Below are 19,911 nucleotides of genomic sequence, written 5' to 3'. Positions count from 1 at the left end.
TAATTTTTTGTCAATTAGATATTATTTACTATATGATCTCTAAGTTTACATTTTATCCATAATTTTAAACTACAAAAACTTACAATTTAAATAATTTATTGATGGCATAGTTATTAATCTTTAATCCTATAGAAATTTTGCAAGCATGGAGGATATAAGAAGAAAATGTAATCCAACAGTAGATTTTTCAAAATTCACTTCCAATAAAAAGATACTCCCTCCGTCCAAATTTGTTTGTCATGTTTGAAAAGTTAAACTTTTTAAGGAAACAACATTTATTATCTTGCTTGCCTTATAAGAGCATTGGCATCCAAGGGTGTAAAACACCCTCAATTTCTACTTTAGCCACTGAGAACATAAAAACATGCTCCATCCCAGTATGCAAACTCTAAAAATTTTACAACCTATAAATAGTAGGTACTTATATTTAGAACCTACTGTTTAAGAGTCTGTAAACCGAAACATATTCATTTTTTTTCTCTCTCTCACTTTTTTCTGAACCTCTCAAATCTCTTCTCTTTGAAACTCTCCTCTCTCAACTCTCTGCTTGCTCAGTGCTTGAGAGTTTTGTGTGGATTTTCCATTGATTTTTTTTTTTTGTGGGTTTCTGTGCATATGGTGTTGTCGTGGTGGTGCGGTGTTGCTATGGTGGTGAGGTGGGTTGTTGCCGTGGTTGTGGGGTGTTGCTGTGGTGGTGAGGTGGAGGGCATGGGTTTGTCGATCAGCGTGGTGGAAGTTTGGGTTTGTGGATTGGAGTGGTGAGGGGTGTGGGTGTATCGGTGGAGGGTGTCGGTTGGCGTGGTGGGGACTGGGGTTGCTGGGTTTTTTTTTTTGTTGGTGGTTGTAGGGGGGTGTGTGTGGTGGTGGGGTGGTGGGTGGGTGTTAGAGGTGGTGGTGGTGTGTGCATCGATGGTGGGGACTGTGGGGTTGCTGGGTTTTTTTTTTTTTGGTGGTTATTTTAGGGTGTGTGTAGTGGTGGGGTTGTGTACTGGTGGGTGCCTGAGCACTGGTGGTTGTTGGAGAGATGAATTTTATATTATCTATATTACTATTTAAGGAACTTCCCCTATTTGGATTCCTCATTTTTTTTAGTTCAAAAATATTCATATATCCCTATTATTAAGTAGAGACAAAACTAAAAGACAATCAGGTAAAAATGCAACTCTAACTCCCACTAAAACATTGCCTAAAAAATAGAATCACTCTTCTGTTAATTTTCAAATTGTTTTATCCACTTATAAATTAGATTCTCAAAATAAAAATTATATATATATATAAATAATAAAAACACAGTTTTTTTTTCTTTTTTGCTAAAAAACAAAAGCCTCATTGCACTCATTTTTTTGCTAAAAAAGAAAGTCTTATCGCACGCGCGAAACGCGTGTGATGAGGCTAGTATTTTATTAAGTAGTTTATCTATACTATTATTTAAGGGGCTTTCCCTATTTGGATTCCTCATTTATTTTAGTTCAAAAATGCCCCTACAGCCCTATGTTTAAGTAGAGACGAAACTAAATGATAATTCGGTAAAAATGCAACTCTAACTCCCACTAAAACATTGCCTAAAAAATAGGATCATTCTCCTATTAATTTTCAAATTGATTTATTCACTTATAAATTAGATTTTTAAAATAAAAATTATATATATAAATAAATAAATACAATTTTCTTTCTACAAAATAGGACCACTAAAAAATATATATCTATACTACTATTTAAGGGGCTTCCCCTGTTTGGATTCCACATTTTGGATGCCTAAAGTACCATCATCATATCCACTTACAAGTTTTCAATTAACGAGGATAAATATGTAAATTAAAACTCCTACACTTTAAAACCTACAAACTCACATACGCTTTGCAATTTCTATCTCACTTTCTATCTCTCATTCTTCTTCAAATTGAAGACATTTAGTTTAGCTCTACATCCTCCTTTCTTTTTCTTCAGATTAAAGAAATTTATTATTAGAGGCTCCAACAAATTTCCAGGTTCTATCTTTTGCAAGTTCTCATCGTTTTCTTTTCTTTGGTTTATGATTGTCTTTCTTTGAGCTCTACTCTTTTTTCTTTTTTCTTTTTTCTTTTTTCTTTTTTCTTTTTATATGTATCACATTAACTCTTTATTTTTTTAATGTAATTTTGATCTTCCCTATCATGTTCTCTCAAATCCCAGGGACGACTTCTCAAAAAAAAAAAAAAAAGAGATCATCTTTTCTCTTGCGCTCTCAATCCTTAGGTGTGTGAATTGCTTGCTCTTGCTTGCTCACGTTTGTGTCTCTTTTTTTTTTCTTCAGAGAAACCCATTTGAACTAGTATCTTTGTTTTTATTTTAAATGGTTGTTGATGGCATATCTCTCTATTTGCGTTGCATATATCTCTCTATTTGAAGGATTAATTTCTTTGATTGCATATCTCTCTATCTTGAATTCCATAACATAATCATTTATGCGTTTCACTGTAAAATTGTCACCTTTATTAGTGTTTTTCACCAGTTCTTTTCATGGCGTTAAAATTTTTTTATTTACTTATTTATTTAAATAGTTGATGATTAGATTTTAAATAGTCCATGATAGAGTTAAATTCTAACTTTGGTTTGTTGATTAAATTTTAAAAAAAAAAAAAACTTGGTTTAACCCTAATTCTTTTATCTCTCTCAGGTTCATGTACGCACAATTTTTTTGGATTGCATTGAGGAGTCATTGGAATGGAATATTAGATAAGTTTGAGTGAGAGACTTTTCAAGAATTATTATATGTATTAAACCTCACATAAAGTGGTTGTTATCTAAGAAATTGTTGTAAAAAAATTTCTTTTGTAATAGAAACTATATTTATCATTTGTATAATTCTATGTCAAATTCAATCTAAACTTTTTTTTCCATAAGTATTAATTTACTACTTCATAAAAAATGTTACGTACCATTTTCTCAGTTTTAAAGGTTGTTGATGTTGTTGATATATTTGAAATTTAAACTATTTTTAACTTTTGTTATGGATGTGTAGTAAGTGGCTAACTTTTAGGACTAAAAAACTAAATTTTTGGATTAAACAAAAATTGATAAATGTTATTAATCCTGACCTCTAGGAAGTAGGAACTGTGAAGATTTTTGAAAATAACTTCAACTATTTAAGTAGTAACTTCTCAAGTAACATTAAAGAACTAAAATAAAGGAACCACATCTCCTAAACTTATGCCCACAGTAGGAAACCACTGACACTAAAAATAGTATAATACGGTTCAAATACAACTCAAACATTAAAACTATCTACTCCCACTAATCCACCAATAAGCCACGTGAAGATATACTCTTATCCTCAGTCCCATTTGCTTTTGTCGGTTTTACAAATTCTTTCGTTTGTTTCACACAACAATACACGTTTCATTACATCTCTGGCAAGCACTAATGCACAAGTATCATTTCATAAGTCATTATATCAATTAATACAAATTTAATGTTATAATAAAATATCATTTGAAATTTGAAATAGTGTGATGCACTATAGTATGTCCTTTAACAAAAAAAACTTATTAATTTACTTATGTACCTTATAAAAATGCAATATAAGTATTAATAATCATAGTTTGTCAATTTTAAACTCATTGGATACTCAGCTATTGTAAAAATTAGTAGAAGCATCCAAATCCCAATCCAAAAATGCAAGCCATGTACCAGGTGGTTGGGTAGCTTTTAAACGTGGAATAGAAAGTGGGATTTTTTTTAAATAGAACATGGATAGAACATGAGATTTTTTTAAACGTAATTATTAAATTTTAGGATCTTTTTAGGAACATTTCCTTTAACAAAAATCTTATTAATTTACTAATTCCATAGAAAATGTTACGTACCTTAATTACATAGTTTTTATATAATTTTTTTTTATAAAATTTTTGGTAATTAAATGATAGTTCTTCAAGTCCCAAGCTGAAGTAAACCATTTCACATACATGGAGCTATGCAATATCATCACAAGGTCAGTTCAAATATTTCATTTTACAAGTTTATGCTTCATATTTATTGTGCTTATTATTATTATGTATGTTTTAAAGTCTCTATTAATAACACAAACTAACACATTTTGTATCATAGGTTTATTGCAAATGTTGTTGGAAAGCAATTAGAATGTGGAACAAATAGCATTGCTCCACAAACTTATCCGCCGTAGACGGCATAATATTAATAAGTTCACCTATTCCATATTTCAGATGTAGTGCATTATTTTACAGTTTTACCTGATGTAAATATTTCAGTTTTCTACATTGATCCATCAACTTCTTCATAATAGCTTTTGTAAAGGTCATCACATGTATTTTGTAAGTAGTTTTATTGTTACAATTTTATTATGCATTTTCAATATATGCACTATTTATAAGATCTATTCAGAGGATCTTTTTTTCCTCCTCCTAAAGGTTAATACTAAATTATTGCATCATCTTCCAATCAATAACATGTTGATTACCGCACATAATAGTCATCACAACCCTAGGTTTTTTTTTTGTGATTGAAAAATGTAGTAATCCCAAATTATAATAAATGCTCTAAATTAACCCTTACTCAAAAAATAGAAGAGCCTCTGAGTACGCGCGTGCTCAGAGGCTAGTACTATTATTTAAGGGGTTTTCCTTATTTGGATTCCTCATTTTTTTAGTTCAAAAATGCCCCTACAGCCCTAAGTTTAAGTAGAGACAAAACTAAAGGATAATTCAGTAAAAATACAACTCTAACTCCCACTAAAACATTGCCTAAAAAATAGGATCACTTTCCTATTAATTTTTAAATTGATTTATTCACTTATAAATTAGATTTTTAAAATAAAAATTATATATATATATATATATAAATACAATTTTTTTTACAAAATAGGTCCACTAAAAAAAAAACCTTATCACACGTGCAAGGCGCGTGTGATGAGGCTAGTATTATTTTATTAAGTTGTATGTAAAAATAAAAACTGGAATGTAGGGTGAGTTGTAAAATGGGTTGGTAAAATAGATAAAGTATTTTTTTTTAAGGTGTAAAATAGAACTTTTTTGGCCACCTAGATGCTAATGCTCTAAAAATGTATAAGTTTACAAAACTACCCTTAAATAAATTTATCTGTTTTTTTTTTTAAATAGTTATTCTTAATGAGACAACTAAAAAGGTGCCCCAATTAGATTGATTTTTTAAATATTTGTTAGTTTTCTTTTTAAATAGTTTTGAAAATAAGGTAGGGGTATATTAGGAACATTAGTAAATTAATGGCTTTTATTTTTAGAAACAGGACAATATTTTGGGACATCCTAAAATGGAATAGAGGACAAACAAACTGAGACAGAGAGAGTACTAAGTAAGGTGGTAGCCTTAGGTTACAACAAATTTTGTAGCATAACTTTGTCCTTTAAGAAAAATTACTCTCTCAATTTCTGTTTTTGTATATTGTATTAAATTAAATAGATACTAGATACATTGATTTGTAAGCCAATTATCAATCACGCAAATGAAGATCCAATGGGAAAAGTTTTTGATAGAATGTCTTTATTTACTTCATCGGAAAATCCTAAGACAACAATTTCAGGAAAACTTAGCAAAACATGTCTATCCCTAAAAACAGCAACTCTATTATTTAATGCTTGAAAAATAAGAACATTAAAAGCTAGTCTAGTTTTCATCTATTGCCTTATCTTGAATCCTCTATCAAGTCTCCTTCCTCAAAGACTTCAAGTAGTACTTTTGTTCCACAATTTGTGTCTCTTCTTTAGTCCACACTTTTTCAGTGATCCAAGTCAGATAAGAGTAGAAAGTGACGTTTTCATCCATGGTCATAGTGTTATACTAACAATTGATGGAGACACACCCTCCAGTTCAAATTGACTGAAATAATGGTCAGCATTATAGAAAAAGGTCAACCTAAGTCCAGTTACAGAAATGTGATCCCATCCAAATCCAAGTGATTGAATGATTGGGATGGCACAGCTCCACCAAGTGCACACCCAGCAAACGTACTCTCTAATTTGCTTGCTCAAGTGTACTAGCCAATCCTTTTTAGATTAACATGCAATTCTGAGCAATCTTCAACTTTTGTATTGCTTTGGTGCATAATTTCGATCCCATTCGATCTTCACTACTCTTGAAAAAGAAAGTACACCCATGTAAAATGGGCTAAAGTTACATTTTTTATTCGTTTGGATTGAAGGAGAGGGAGGAGAAGTAGAGTAGAGTAGATTTAACCTATAATTAGCCTACTTTCAGCCAACTCTACTCTACTCCTCTCCACTCCCCCTCCTTCCCCCCTCCATCCAAACAAGCCCTTTATGACATAGTTCATACCTGATATCAATTTATGCAATTGAATTTGAAAAAATGGGGCATGAATGAAATTTCGTGTTTTGTCACCTTGTAAATGTTTCATATAAACCAAGCCTATATATATTGAATTATAGCCAAGATTTTTTTAATTACGTGATTAAAAAATGAGTTCTAGTCCGATGAAACCCTATTTAAGATCAGCTTGAAAAATCAATTTGTGAACTTAAGTATATGCAATACTGTCAGGCACTTTAAAACTGGGCTTGTGCCGTTCAGGAGAAACTGTTTCCCACTCGGCACTTTCTTTTAAAAAGCCTTTCAAGCTTCAGGCCTATCATGACTTGTACACATGAACTCTAACAATTCACCCATCATTCAAGCAAGATAAAGAGAATCCCGGTTCAAATATCCAACCAATATCCAGCAGTTTGCCAATCGTGCAAAACATCAATTGCTAATGTAAAAACATGATCGGTTTCTTCACCAATTTTATTCGCTTGTTTTCCAAATTCCCTAAACTAGGGATATTGGCCAGGATGTTTCAAACTACGCCCAAATGAGGGGCATTGGCTCAATGGTTTTCAAAGCATATGTCCATATTAGGGGCATTGTCCAAATGATAGTGTCTCCATTTACATGGATTATAAAAAAAAAAATTCACCTAACAAGCTAGGGGTATCGCCCAAATGATCATCTTTGATTTACATTGTTCCTAAAAATCACTTCCCTAACAAAGAAATTGCAATAAAAGAAAAAGATGTAATTGTTCCAGCCCACGGAAATGGGAAACGATCATTTTTATCGCCTCTACCATTTTGCTTCTTGATTAACCCAGATATCTCTGTATAATTTATCAACACCCCATCCCCGCCAAACATAAAAGAATAATTTCAGAATGACTTCACAATCTTTGTAATCTACACACATTTAGCTTTAAAACAACCAACCATCTCTATTCTCAAAATTAATCCTTCCACAGATTCAAGAAAAATTTCTACAAATTACACATTTGTATTGAAGTACAACCAAAATCCAATGACAGGCTGCTTAGGCCTATCGCTGAAACTTGTTCATAACAATGAAACAGCCATACGTTAAAACAGAATACTTCATCCCACCATTGTACAATCAACAAGAAATCACAGACCCATGTTCCTGGCAATTTGATTGCTAGGCATCATGCAAATATGATGACTTCCCATAGCTCCTCAAACGGATTCAGTGGTTGTTTTGGCTGGAGTCTTAACTGGGGGCTTTTCCTTGAAGCCTAACATCTTATTTAATGCCCCAATAAAGGCCTTGACACTACAAACAACGATATCCATTCCTGCACCAATTCCACTGGCACAAAAACAAGGCAGATTTTATGTTCTATGAATCTGGATTTTAAAGAATCAAATATGCCAAATAAAAAGAAAAACCTACATATATGGTTGGGTTCATGTTACATTTAATGTAATTTTATGCAATGTTATATCATTCAATATTTTTTTTGACATCTGTCATTGGATTACGTTTTCTATTTATAATATCAATAATTGCAAAATTTCAAGATGGTCATAAATCAATAACTATCTCAACTATTAAACATTTATATTTTAAATGTTTGTATTTTAAAATTGTGCATAAATATGAGTTGATGAATCGAATAATAAACAACATTTGATTGAAACAAAATTTGGCATTGGTATTAAAAATATAAAGAACATGTAATCCAATGATAGGATTTTCAAAATATCAATTTAAAATTTTATTAGGTGATGTAACATTGCTTAAAGTTACACTAAGAGTAACAGGAATGTGTGTGTAAATATGTGTGTGTATGTGTATATATATATTATGCCATACCTAAATGTCCGATATACTGTTTCTCCAGTATAGGCATGAGTAGATGCATGACTATTTTCCCCACGTATTAGAACACGGGTGGTAGCAATTGCATCAATGCCTTCTGTGACTGCAGTCATGGAGTACTCAAGAAGGGTTACAGGTTCCTGGGTACAAGGGATAAAGAAGAATCCTTAACAACACAACTCATGCTAGATTATTGAGAACAACCTCAGCAAAGATATATTTTACAATATGAAAATTGATCAAAATCATAAGATACTCAAGTTTGTTCTGTACAAACAGTTTTCTACGTAAGGAGATTTCCAATTTTAAGCTTTTGTGACTTGTATATCCCTTGACCATTTTTGGCTTATAAATTGCTAAAAACAAATCAGGATTCAAAATATATTCCACAAATTGATTTCTCTTTTAGCTTACTTATCTTAACTAGCATCAATCCCATGTATACCACAAACTTGTCAAAGCAGGAACTTGGATCTAGATGAGAGTATAAGGGTCGATTTTGATGAGCTTCTTTTAATTGGTTTATTCAATTAAAAAAAAAATACAGCTGTACCTAGATAAAAGTGAGGCTTTGAAAAAATAGTACCTAGTCAAATAAACAAAATAAGCAGAAACAGACCCCAAGACAATCAACTATTTGAATACCATGAGTACGGCGAAAATAGTCAAATAGCAACTTTTTGCAAACTATGTTGCAATCTACCATTGTTTCGAAAATATGTAGGGATCTACCACTTTTTGAGTACTCGAGTGTAGCGAAATCGAGTTTTCCATAAACTCGAGTACCATAAAAAATTTTCAAAATTTTTCTGACTATATTTTTTCAAAGAACTTGAGTTTTTGGAACTCGAGTTTCAAAAAAGGTGGTAGATCTCTACATATTTCCAAAACAGTGGTATATTGCTAATTTTTTCAAGAAACAATGGTAGTGGGCCATTTTTGCCCCATGAGTACCATAAATTTAGGTTCTTCAGGAGAAAGATCTTCATTGGATTCTTAATTCCTAATCCTTCCCCCCCCCCCCCCCCCCCATAATACTGGCTAGAGAGATGTAATCATGTAACCCCATGTAAGTGCTGTCCATGAGTCCTCACATAATTATAAATAATTAAAATAAACTTATGGATAATATAAATTTATTAACTTTCATCTCAAACCTTCACAATGAGATTAACAGCCCTGTAAGCTGAATCTACTGGCCCTGTTCCAACAGAACAAGCAACATGCTCTGTTCCATCAGCATCAATGAGTTTAACAGTTGCTGTAGAAAGACCCAGAGTTCCGCAAGTAACCTGTGTATGTTCATGTCAATTGGAGGGAATGCCATCAAGCCAAATTGGACAATGAACAGAAAATTTGAAAAATACAATTTTTTTACCTGAATATCATGAAGTTTCCAAACAACTTCTGGCTGAAAAACTTCATCAGATACCAATGCTCTTAGGTCAGCATCAATAACTCTCTGGGACATTGGCAAAAAAATAAGAGTGCGGATAAATATGGAACTAGAAACAAGGATGCCAGGTACATGTAAACATGTCTAAACAGTTATCTACCAAGAACTCAAATTATAATTCAAGTTTCAACAATAAAAATACTTAGGCTTTGTTTATTTCAGCAATGATATTTTTTAGAAAATGATTCATTTTACAAAAAGCATATTTTATAAAACTATCTCATTTCCCAATGTTTGGTAGCAAGAGTTGAAAAACAATCTCCTAACTTCCTTTATTTAACTTGTGAGATAGAGTTTTTTCCCAAAAAAATTTAGTGGAAAACGATTTCTAAAAATAAGCCATACTTTTTATGTTGACCAATGATAGTTTTTCTTTAACTTTTTTTTTTTTTTTTATACTACCAGACACTAGAAAACACAGAAAACTATCTTTACATGAGGTTTTCCATTGAAACAAATGGAGCGTCAATGTTTTTAAATTTATCAATTCCTAGAGAGAACGACCTAATAATTTGTCATCTAAAACCTGAGTCTATGACACACTAACAGGCACTCCAGACCTATGCTAGTACACTACATAATTCATTACCTAAACATGATGCCAACTTCAAAAGGTTCAACAAAGGATCAATTTCTTCTTCTTTTTTCAAAGATAGGTAGATAGAGGGGGAGGGCGGAGGTGGGGTTCAAATGACAAACATGACTCATGAGACACCATAGTCCATAGAGGATGCCATTACCACTATGCTATCAATTGGAACCCCAAAGAATCAGGTAATATGATCCAAATTCCAAGAGTCTATGTTATTTTTATTTATCAAAATATGTATGTATGCGTGTGTATAGCCTATAGCTAATTTACTTACTGTTAAGTCCAAGATCAATGTGAGGCACACTTGATATTTAGCATAGTCTAATTTACTTACTGTTGAATCTTACGTTGGATCTTTTTACTTCAAAATGCTGATGGTTTTATTTAAATTTGACTCTTCCAAAATCTCTGGCCCAAAAGGAACTCCTTGAAAATTGAAGAATAAATGGATAGTTTTGGTTATTAATAAGTTATCTGGACATGGGTCTCGTGTCCTGGTTTGGTGATTAGTTATCTTATTCAGCATTTGGCACAGTTCCACTACAAATAAAATTATCCACAAGCCTATAGCTACACGCTGTAAATTAAAAGAGAGTAATTCAAAGAATTTTCCAAGCTGCCAAGGAATTGTGGCATGAAACCTCGCATTAGCTATTATACTTAAGCAAGTGGGTTTGAGGCCTATATATCTTGTAATTCCTCTACGTTAAAGTTAATAAAGCCTTAGAAAGAACTTCTAACCAATTTTTGAACTTAAAAACCTGTTTATCAATCCTTGCATTCAGTATGCCCTAAGCCTAATCTAACAACCAAAACCTTCAAAACTGTTGCAATCCAGAATTTTGCAACACACTGTACACTTCAGCAACTTTCTGCCTTGCAAATAAAACCATATCAGAATCTACTTCATTCACAAAGCCTTTCTTTCTTTTTTTTTAATTAATAAGGATGTTATTGTTGGAAACAAAACAAAATACTGATGGGCCTTTCCTCACTTACTCTCACACACTCACACACTACTTAGTGTATAGAAGAGACTCACACTCACAAATTAAATAAAGGGAGAGAGAGTGGAGAGGGAAGAGTTAGAACTCTTTAAAGCTTTGTATTTCTCTTCAACTCTTGCATAGAACCTGACAGATGAATGGGCTTATATAGTACACCATCCAACCTTTAACTCCCACTACATTTATTTTTCTAACTCTTACATTCATAAATCCCACATATAACTTCAATAAACTTCCCACTACATTAATTTATGAAACTCACACTTATTTATGAAAGATTAATTAAAAACAAGTTTAACTTCTAAAATCCCCCCTTAAACTTTTTTTCTTGATTACTCCAAGTAAGGCTTGTAGCTTGTTGAATGTGTCATACTTGGGTGGTTTAGTGGGTATATCTGCAACCTGATCATGTGACTTCATGAACTCAAGATGAACTTCCTTTCTTGCAATACATTCTCGAATAAAATGATACCTTGTGTCGATGTGCTTGCTTCAGTCATGAAAGACTGGATTCTTTGCAAGAGCTAGTGTTGACTTATTGTCCAAAAATATCTTTGTAACTTCTTCTTGAAACATCTATAACTCTTTCAATAAACTTCTAAGCCACATTCAATGACAAACACCAGAGGTAGCAGCAATGTACTCAGCTTCACAACTGGAGAGTGTCATGATTGGCTGCTTTTTGGATGTCCATGTAAATGTAGTATCACCCATATAGAATACAAAACCAGTAGTACTCTTTCTATCATCCATGTCTCCGGCTCAATCACTATCGTTGTAGCCAACAAGTTTAAAATCTTTAGAGGGAGAATACAACAGTCCATAATCTAGTGTACCTTTTAAATAGCGAAGAATTCTCTTAGCAATCTTCAAAATGAGTCATCATCGGTGCTTCCATGTAACGACTAATTAGTCCAACGCCAAAAAGAATGTCTGGTCTTGTGCATGTTAGATACCTTAGACTTCTGACCAAACTCTTGAAAAATGTTGGATTAACCTTCTCTTCGTCATCATGCTTTGACAACTTCACTACACATTCTACAGGGGTGCTAACTGGATTGGAATTTAACATCTCAAACTTCTCAAGAATATCCTTTGCATAACCTTCTTGGGAAATAAAAATCCCATCCACCGTCTGCTTCACTTCAATGCCCAAATAATATGTCATAAGTCCAATATCTGTCATTTCAAACTCCTTAGTCATTGCTTTCTTGAAGTCTTCAAACAAACTTAGATTATTGCCTGTAAAAATCAAATCATCTACATACAGACAAACAATTAAAATGTCTCCATTTTTATGCATCGTACAATAAAGCGCACGTTCATGTGGGCATTTAGAAAACCCATTAACTTGAAAATATTTGTCAATTCTACTATTCCAAGCTCTTGGTGCCTGTTTCAGGCCATATAGAGCTTTTTTCAACTTCAAAACTTTATCTTCCTACCCCTCTACAACATAACCTATAGGCTGCTCAACATAAAGTTCTTCCTCAAGGTAGCCATTCAAAAATGCTGATTTTACATCTATTTGGAAAATTCTCCGTTGATTCTGAGCTGCTAAAGAAATTAGCAATCATATAGTTTTCATACGAGCAACTAGGGCAAATACCTCACCATAATCAAAAACTTACCGTTTGACTATCGCCTTTTACCACCAATCTTGTTTTGTATCTCTCTACCTCTCCTTTTGCATTCTTCTTCAACTTGTACACCCATTTTACACCAATTGTCTTCTTTCCAGTGGAAAGAATTGCAAGCTCCCATGTATCATTCTTCTTTATTGCCTTGATCTCTTCGTCCATAGCATTTCTCCATTTTTTGTCTCGCACCGCTTCTTCAAATCCTATAGGTTCACAATCAACAAACATACAAAATAATGTTACATCATCTGTAATATCTGTTGAATCATAAAGATCCTGGAGACTTCTCATTTTTCTTGATCTTTCACTAGAACCTCCTTCTAGTAAAGATGATAATGATGGACTTTCATGAATGGAAGATGATGCTGTTGGTGATGGAGATGGAGTGGCAGGCTCTTCTTGAACTTCATTCCCTTGATCTTCCTCTTCAAATAGAGGAAAGAAATCATACTTCTCTTCTTGGGTGCTCCAATCCCATGTGCCTTCTTCGTCGAATTCCACATCTCGACTAACAATGACTTTTTCAGTACTCGGATTATAGAGCTTATAGCCCTTAGAGTTTAGATCATAGCCAATGAACACATACTTCTTGCTTTTATCATCTAGCTTGGATCTCTCTTGATCTGGTACATATGCATATGAAATGCTCTCAAACACACGAAGATGGGAAACTGTAGGCTTCTTCCTACTCCAAGCTTGTTGTGGTAGGCTTCTTCCTACTCCAAGCTTGTTGTGGGGTTTTTCCTTGTACAATTCTTGTGGGGCAACGATTGGACAAATAAATTGCACATAGCTTCAACCCAAAATTCTTTAGGCATTTTCTTACTCTTCAACATGCTTCTGGCTATATTAAGAATTGAACGATTCTTTCTTTTTACTATACCATTCTGTTGTGATGACCTTGGAACTGTTAGAGGGTGGCGAATCCCATTTGCTTCACAAAATTCTTTGAATTCATTTGATGTGAATTCGCCTCCTCTATCAGATCTTAAGGCCTTAATTTCATGGTCACTCTGCTTTTCTACAAATGCCTTAAATTTCTTAAATGCACCAAATGCTTTAGATTTCTGCTTCAAAAAATAAGCCCACGATTTTCTACTAAAATCATCAATAAAGAGAAGAAAGTAGTTACTTTTACCAAGTGATGATGGCTTCATAGGTCCACACACATCAATATGAACAAGTTGCAATGGCTTGATTGCTCTTATACTAGCTTCTTTTGGAAAGCTCTTCCTTGATTGCTTACCAAGGAGACATCCTTCACAAAGCTAGTTAGGATGCTCAATTGAAGGCAATCCACTCACCATCTTCATCTTTGTCAGCAACTGTAGTTCTCCAAAGTTTAAATGCCCAAATCTTAGATGTCAAAGCCAAGAAGAATCTTTAAAATAAGCCTTCAGACATCTAATAACATCAGTTTAAATATTTAATAAGAACATTCTATTTCTTGTCATAGGCACATTAGCTATCACATTATTTCAATGATCCCTTATTAAGCAACCACAATCTTTCAACTGGATATCATAGTCTTTCTCAAGGAGTTGTCCCAAACTCAAAATATTAGTTTTCATGCTTGGCACATAATATACATCATAAATAAATTGATGATCTCCATTCTTTAAATGGATAAGAATTTTACCTATCCCCTTCACTGAAACTTTGGATGAGTCACCCAAGGTAACACTCCCAACCACCAATTCATCAATCTCCATATACAACCTTTTTATTCCCACATATGGTTGCTAGCACCAGAGTTAAGATACCATGCACCATTTTCTTCCGTCTTCTCCTTTGTATGCCAACAACAAAGTCGGCTCCACTTCTTCATTTTTATCTTCAACATAGTTAGCTTTCTCCTCAATAGTGTTAGCAGCATTTTTACATTTAGAAACATAATGCCCTTACTTTTGACAACTATAACATTTGATATTAGACTTATCATACCTTCTTCTGTATGGTCTTGAGAAACTTCCTCTTCCACGATCTCTTGTGGATTGTGAACTTTGACCCCTCTCTTCATTCCTTCCTCCAGATCCTCTCCCTCTACCACGTCCATGTCCTCGGCCTCTTTGGCTACTTTCACGCCAACCTTTCTCATTCAATGTGAGCTTTGCTTGTAGGACTTGCTCCAAAGGCTCTTGCTTCTTCTTATTTAGACTTTCTTCATGGGCTTGTAATGATCCCATGAGCTAGTCAATGGTCACTGACTCCAAGTCTTTTGATTCCTCAATTGCTACAACAATATGGTCAAACTTAGAAGTTAATGACCATAGGATTTTTTCTACCACATGAACATCATCCAAGTTCTCACCATATCTCTTCAATTAATTTACAATTGCCAACACCATTGAAAAATAATCTGAAATAGATTCAGATTCTTTCATGTGCAAACCTTCAAACTCGCCTCTCAATATTTGAAGGCGAACTTTCTTCACTTTATCAACTCCCGTTAGAGAGTTTTTAAGAATCTCCCATGCTTGCTTGGATGAAGTTGCATTCGCAACTTTCTCGAACATAGTTTCATCCAAACCTTGATAGATCAACGTAAGAGCTTGTTGATCTTTCTTTCGAGCCTTTTGCAAGGCTTCCTTTTGGTTTGGGTCAAAGATTCATCATCTTGCGACTCCACATAACCTTTCTCCACAACCTCCCATGCATCTTAGGATCCGAGCAATGTCTTTATTCGAATACTCCAATTTTCGAAGTTTTGTTTGGTAAGTCAAGGAAATAGGAACGACACCATCCCATTAGCAATAGCCATTATCACCACGAACCAATTGGCTCTGATACCGCTTTGTTGGAAATAAAACAAAATACTAATAGGCCTTTCCTCACTTACTCTCACACACTCACACACTACTTAGTGTATAGAAAAGACTCATACTCACAAATTAAATAAAGGGAGAGAGAGTGGAGAGGGAAGAGTTAGAACTCTTTAAAGCTTTGTATTTCTCTTCAACTCTTGCATAGAACTTGACGGATGAATGAGTTTATATAGTTCACCATCCAACCTTTAACTCCCACTACATTTATTTTTCTAACTCTTACATTCATAAATCCCACACATAACTTCAATAAACTTCCCACTACATTAACTTATGAAACTCACACTTATTTATAAAAGATTAATTAAAAACAAGTTTAACTTCTAACAGTTATATTCAAAAACACTACCTGCTGTGACAATTGGGTGAAATAATTTGTTTACACAAGGTTAAAGAAGAGAGAGAAAAAATTATGACACAAGGAATTTACGTGGTTCGGCAATATGCCTACGTCCACAGGAGGCGATAGAATAAATTTTCACTTTAACTTTGGAGATTACAACAATGACTTGAAGACACTCTCTCACAAACCCAAACCCCAAATACACCCTCGGTTCTCTCACAAATAAATAGAGAACACCCTATTGTATTTAGACAAAAGTTGCACGACACTAACTTCCTACACTCCGTAGCTCACATACCTCCTAAACTCATTTGCTCCACCTCTATTTATAGCTACACTTCAACCAAAATCTCACCACCATGAAACTTATCAAGTCAACAAAAATGGCTAGCATTTATTGCCAATGGAGTCATACATTTCGGCTACATAAGGTGAAGCATGGCATGCATGTCAAGTGTTCCATGAGAATAATGCAAGACCAAGACTTCTATCAACAAAGAAGTCAATAACTTCGGCCAAGAGTCCATGCAACATTTAATGCAACTTCTTCCATTCTTCACGCATGAAATCATGCAACTTCCTGATGGTTTGTTTTCTAATGTCATTTAATGATTTGTTGGCTAATGTCAAGCCACCAATTTGACAATTCAAGCCATTCCAACAAATCTCCACCTTGGCTTGAATTGTATCAAGCTTCACAAACTAAACTCTTCAATCGCCTCCACCTTAGCCCTTACGGGCTATCACAAGCCACAAACACTGATCAAGTCCAAGCAGTGCTTGAACTTGCTTGTAGGTACCGGCTTTGTCAACATATTAGCTGCATTCTCTGAAGTGTCAATTTTCTCAAGAATAATTTCTTCTGTAGCAGTCAACTCCCTTATCTTATGGAATCTCACATTAACATGCTTTGTCCTAGCATGATAAACCTGATGCTTTGCCAAGTAAATGACACTTTGCCTGTCACAATGCAATTGAACTCCTTCTTGGTTCAACCCAAGCTCTTTGACTAGCCCTTTCAATCACAGTGCTTCCTTTGCAGCTTCAACTACCGCCATGTACTTAGCTTCTGTAGAAGACATGGCTACTAGGGATTGTAGTGTGGATCTCCAACAAACAAGCCATCCTAACAGTGTGAACACATAACCTGTTGTAGACCTTTTGTCATCTATATTGTCTACATAGTCTGAATCCACATATCCTACCACTGAATTATCACCATGTTGCCTCGCAAACAAGATCCCATATCCTGCGATTCCATTCATGTATCTGAATATCCACTTAACTGCATTCCAGTGCTCTCTACCTGGATTTGCCATGTACTTACTGATAGTACTCACTGCATGAGCCAAATTTGGCCTGGTGCAAACCATCGCGTACATTAAACACCCAACTGCACTTGCATATGGAACCTTTGACATGTCTTCAATTTCTTTTTCATTCTTCGGGCACTGACTACTAGATAATTTGAAGTGATTCGCCAATGGGGTGCTTACGGGATTAGCATCTTGCATGTTGAATTTTTCAAGAACTTTTCTGATATAGTTCTTCTGAGATATCCACAGCTTTCTTGACTCCCTATCCCTGCGAATCTCCATACCCAAAATTTTCTTAGCAGTATCCAAGTCTTTCATGTCAAACTCTTTTCGCAACAAAGCTTTTAACCTATCAACCTCACACATGCTCTTTGCAGCAATTAACATGTCGTCAACATACAGTAACAAGAAAATATAAGAACCATCATCAAACATCTTAACGTATACGCAACAATCATACTCACAACGGGTATAACCAATCTGAATCATATAGGAATCAAACCTCTTGTACCATTGTCTGGGAGATTGTTTTAAGCCCATAGAGTGACTTCTTCAATCTATAGACAAGATTCTCTATACCAGGTTTCTTGAACCCCTCTGGTTGTTCCATGAAGATTTCTTCCTCCAAATTCCCATGAAGGAATGCTGTCTTCACATCCAGCTGTTCCAATTCCAGATCTTGATGTGCTACCAAGGCCAGCACTACCCTGATAGAAGTATGCTTGGCCACAGGTGAGAAAACCTCATCGTAGTCAATCCCTTGTCTTTGTAAATATCCCTTTGCTACCAATCTTGCTTTGAACCGTTCTCCTTCCTTTTCTGACACTGCTTCCTTCTTTCTAAACACCCACTTGCAACCTATCGGTTTCTTTCCCCTTGGAGTTTCTTTCTAAACTCCCTTGTCTTTGTAAACAACTCCCAAGTCTTGTTCTTATTCAAGGACTCCATCTCCTCCACCATAGCTTCCATCCACTTGTCCCTTTCAGAGCTATCAATTGCTTCTTGACAAGAAGGATCCCCGCTACTGATTACTAAGCAATAAGAAGCAAGTTCCTCGAAACCATACCTAACTGGTGGTCTTATGTTGCGTTTAGGCCGTTCTGATATCATGTTGTGATCTTCTTGATCACTATTGTGAGGTTCTTTCTCTAGCTGAGACTCCACTTCATCTAGCTCCACCTGCACCACTGATCTATTGCTGTTACTACTGCTTTCCTTTTCTTGAGACTCTTCTTCCTTTCTGAAATCTTTTATCATGGACTTCTCGTCAAACACCACATCCCTGCTAATCACCACCTTTTGTGCCACTGGATCCCAAAGCTTGTACCCTTTTACTCCTTTCTCGAACTCGAGAAAAATACACTTCTTGGATTTTGAATCAAGCTTCGACCTTTCTTCGATAGGAATATGAACATAGGCTGGACATCCAAATATCCTCATCAACGAGTAATCAACTTCTTTTCCTGTCCATACCTCCTCAGCAACTTTCCCATCAAGTGCAACTCTAGGTGATTAGTTAAGAATGTAACAAGCCATGTTCACTGCTTTAGCCCAGAAGACTTTAGGAAGCCCAGCATTCAGTCTTATGCATCTAGCTATCTCACCGATTGTCCAGTTAAGTCTCTCAGCCATTCCATTTTGTTAAGGTGTTCTTCGTACTGTAAAGTGCCTCTTGATACCATGCTCTTCACAAAACTTCAAGAACTCCCCACCTTGTACTCAATGCCATTATTAGATCTTAGGCACTTGATCTTCCTTCCAATCTGGTTTTCCACTTCGGCCTTCCACTTCTTGAACTTTGCAAATGCCTCGGACTTGTTCTTCAAGAAGTAAACCCAAACCTTTCTAGAATAATCATCAATGAAACTCATAAAATACCGAGCTCCACCTTTAGAGACCACTTGCACCGGCACCCAAATATCAGTGTACATAATCCAATATACCCTCTGTCTTGTGCGTGGCTGTTTTGAATCGCATCCTACACTGCTTTCCCATGACACAGTATTTGTAGAAATCTAACTTACATGACTTAACTCCAGCCAACAGATTTCTCTTCTGCAATTCCCTCATACCACGCTCACTCATATGCCCTAGTCGCATATGCCACAAGAGTGTATCATCCTGCTCAAATTTAGTCACTGCAACGGCTCCACCTACAATGGTATTGCCGAATAGCTTGTAGATATTACCTTCTACTTTTTGCCCCTTCATCAGAACCATAGCGCCCTTTGACACCTTCATTAACCCATTCTCAGACTTATAGCTATAGCCATTAGAGTCTAGGGTTCCCAATGAAATTAAATTCTTTTTCACCATTATCGAACATCTTTATCTTAATTGTTCCTATTCCAACAACTTTGCAAGTAGCATTGTTGCCCACTTGAACAGAACCACAATTAACCGACTTGTAAGTGTCGAACCAATCTCTGTGAGGAGTCACGTGGAAAGAACATGCGGAATCTAGAATCCAAGAATAGATTAGCTTGTTGGCACTGGATGAAACAGAAAGCATATCCCCATCTGAATCTGAATCTGCTGCCACAACATTTATAGATCTTGATGACCCTTTCTTGTCTTTGTCCTTGCCTCTTTT

General features: G+C 34.9%; 1 pseudogene; it reads right to left on the bottom strand.

Annotated features, from left to right (window-relative positions):
• Nucleotides 1-7,217: 7,217 nt before the first annotated feature.
• The window catches only part of LOC142630744 (2-isopropylmalate synthase 1, chloroplastic-like), a 31,054-nt pseudogene continuing 18,360 nt past the window's right edge, over nt 7,218-19,911 (bottom strand).

Source organism: Castanea sativa, chromosome 4, assembly GCF_040712315.1.
Source record: "Castanea sativa cultivar Marrone di Chiusa Pesio chromosome 4, ASM4071231v1".
NCBI lineage: Eukaryota > Viridiplantae > Streptophyta > Magnoliopsida > Fagales > Fagaceae > Castanea > Castanea sativa.
This window is presented reverse-complemented; position numbering and strand designations above follow the sequence as displayed.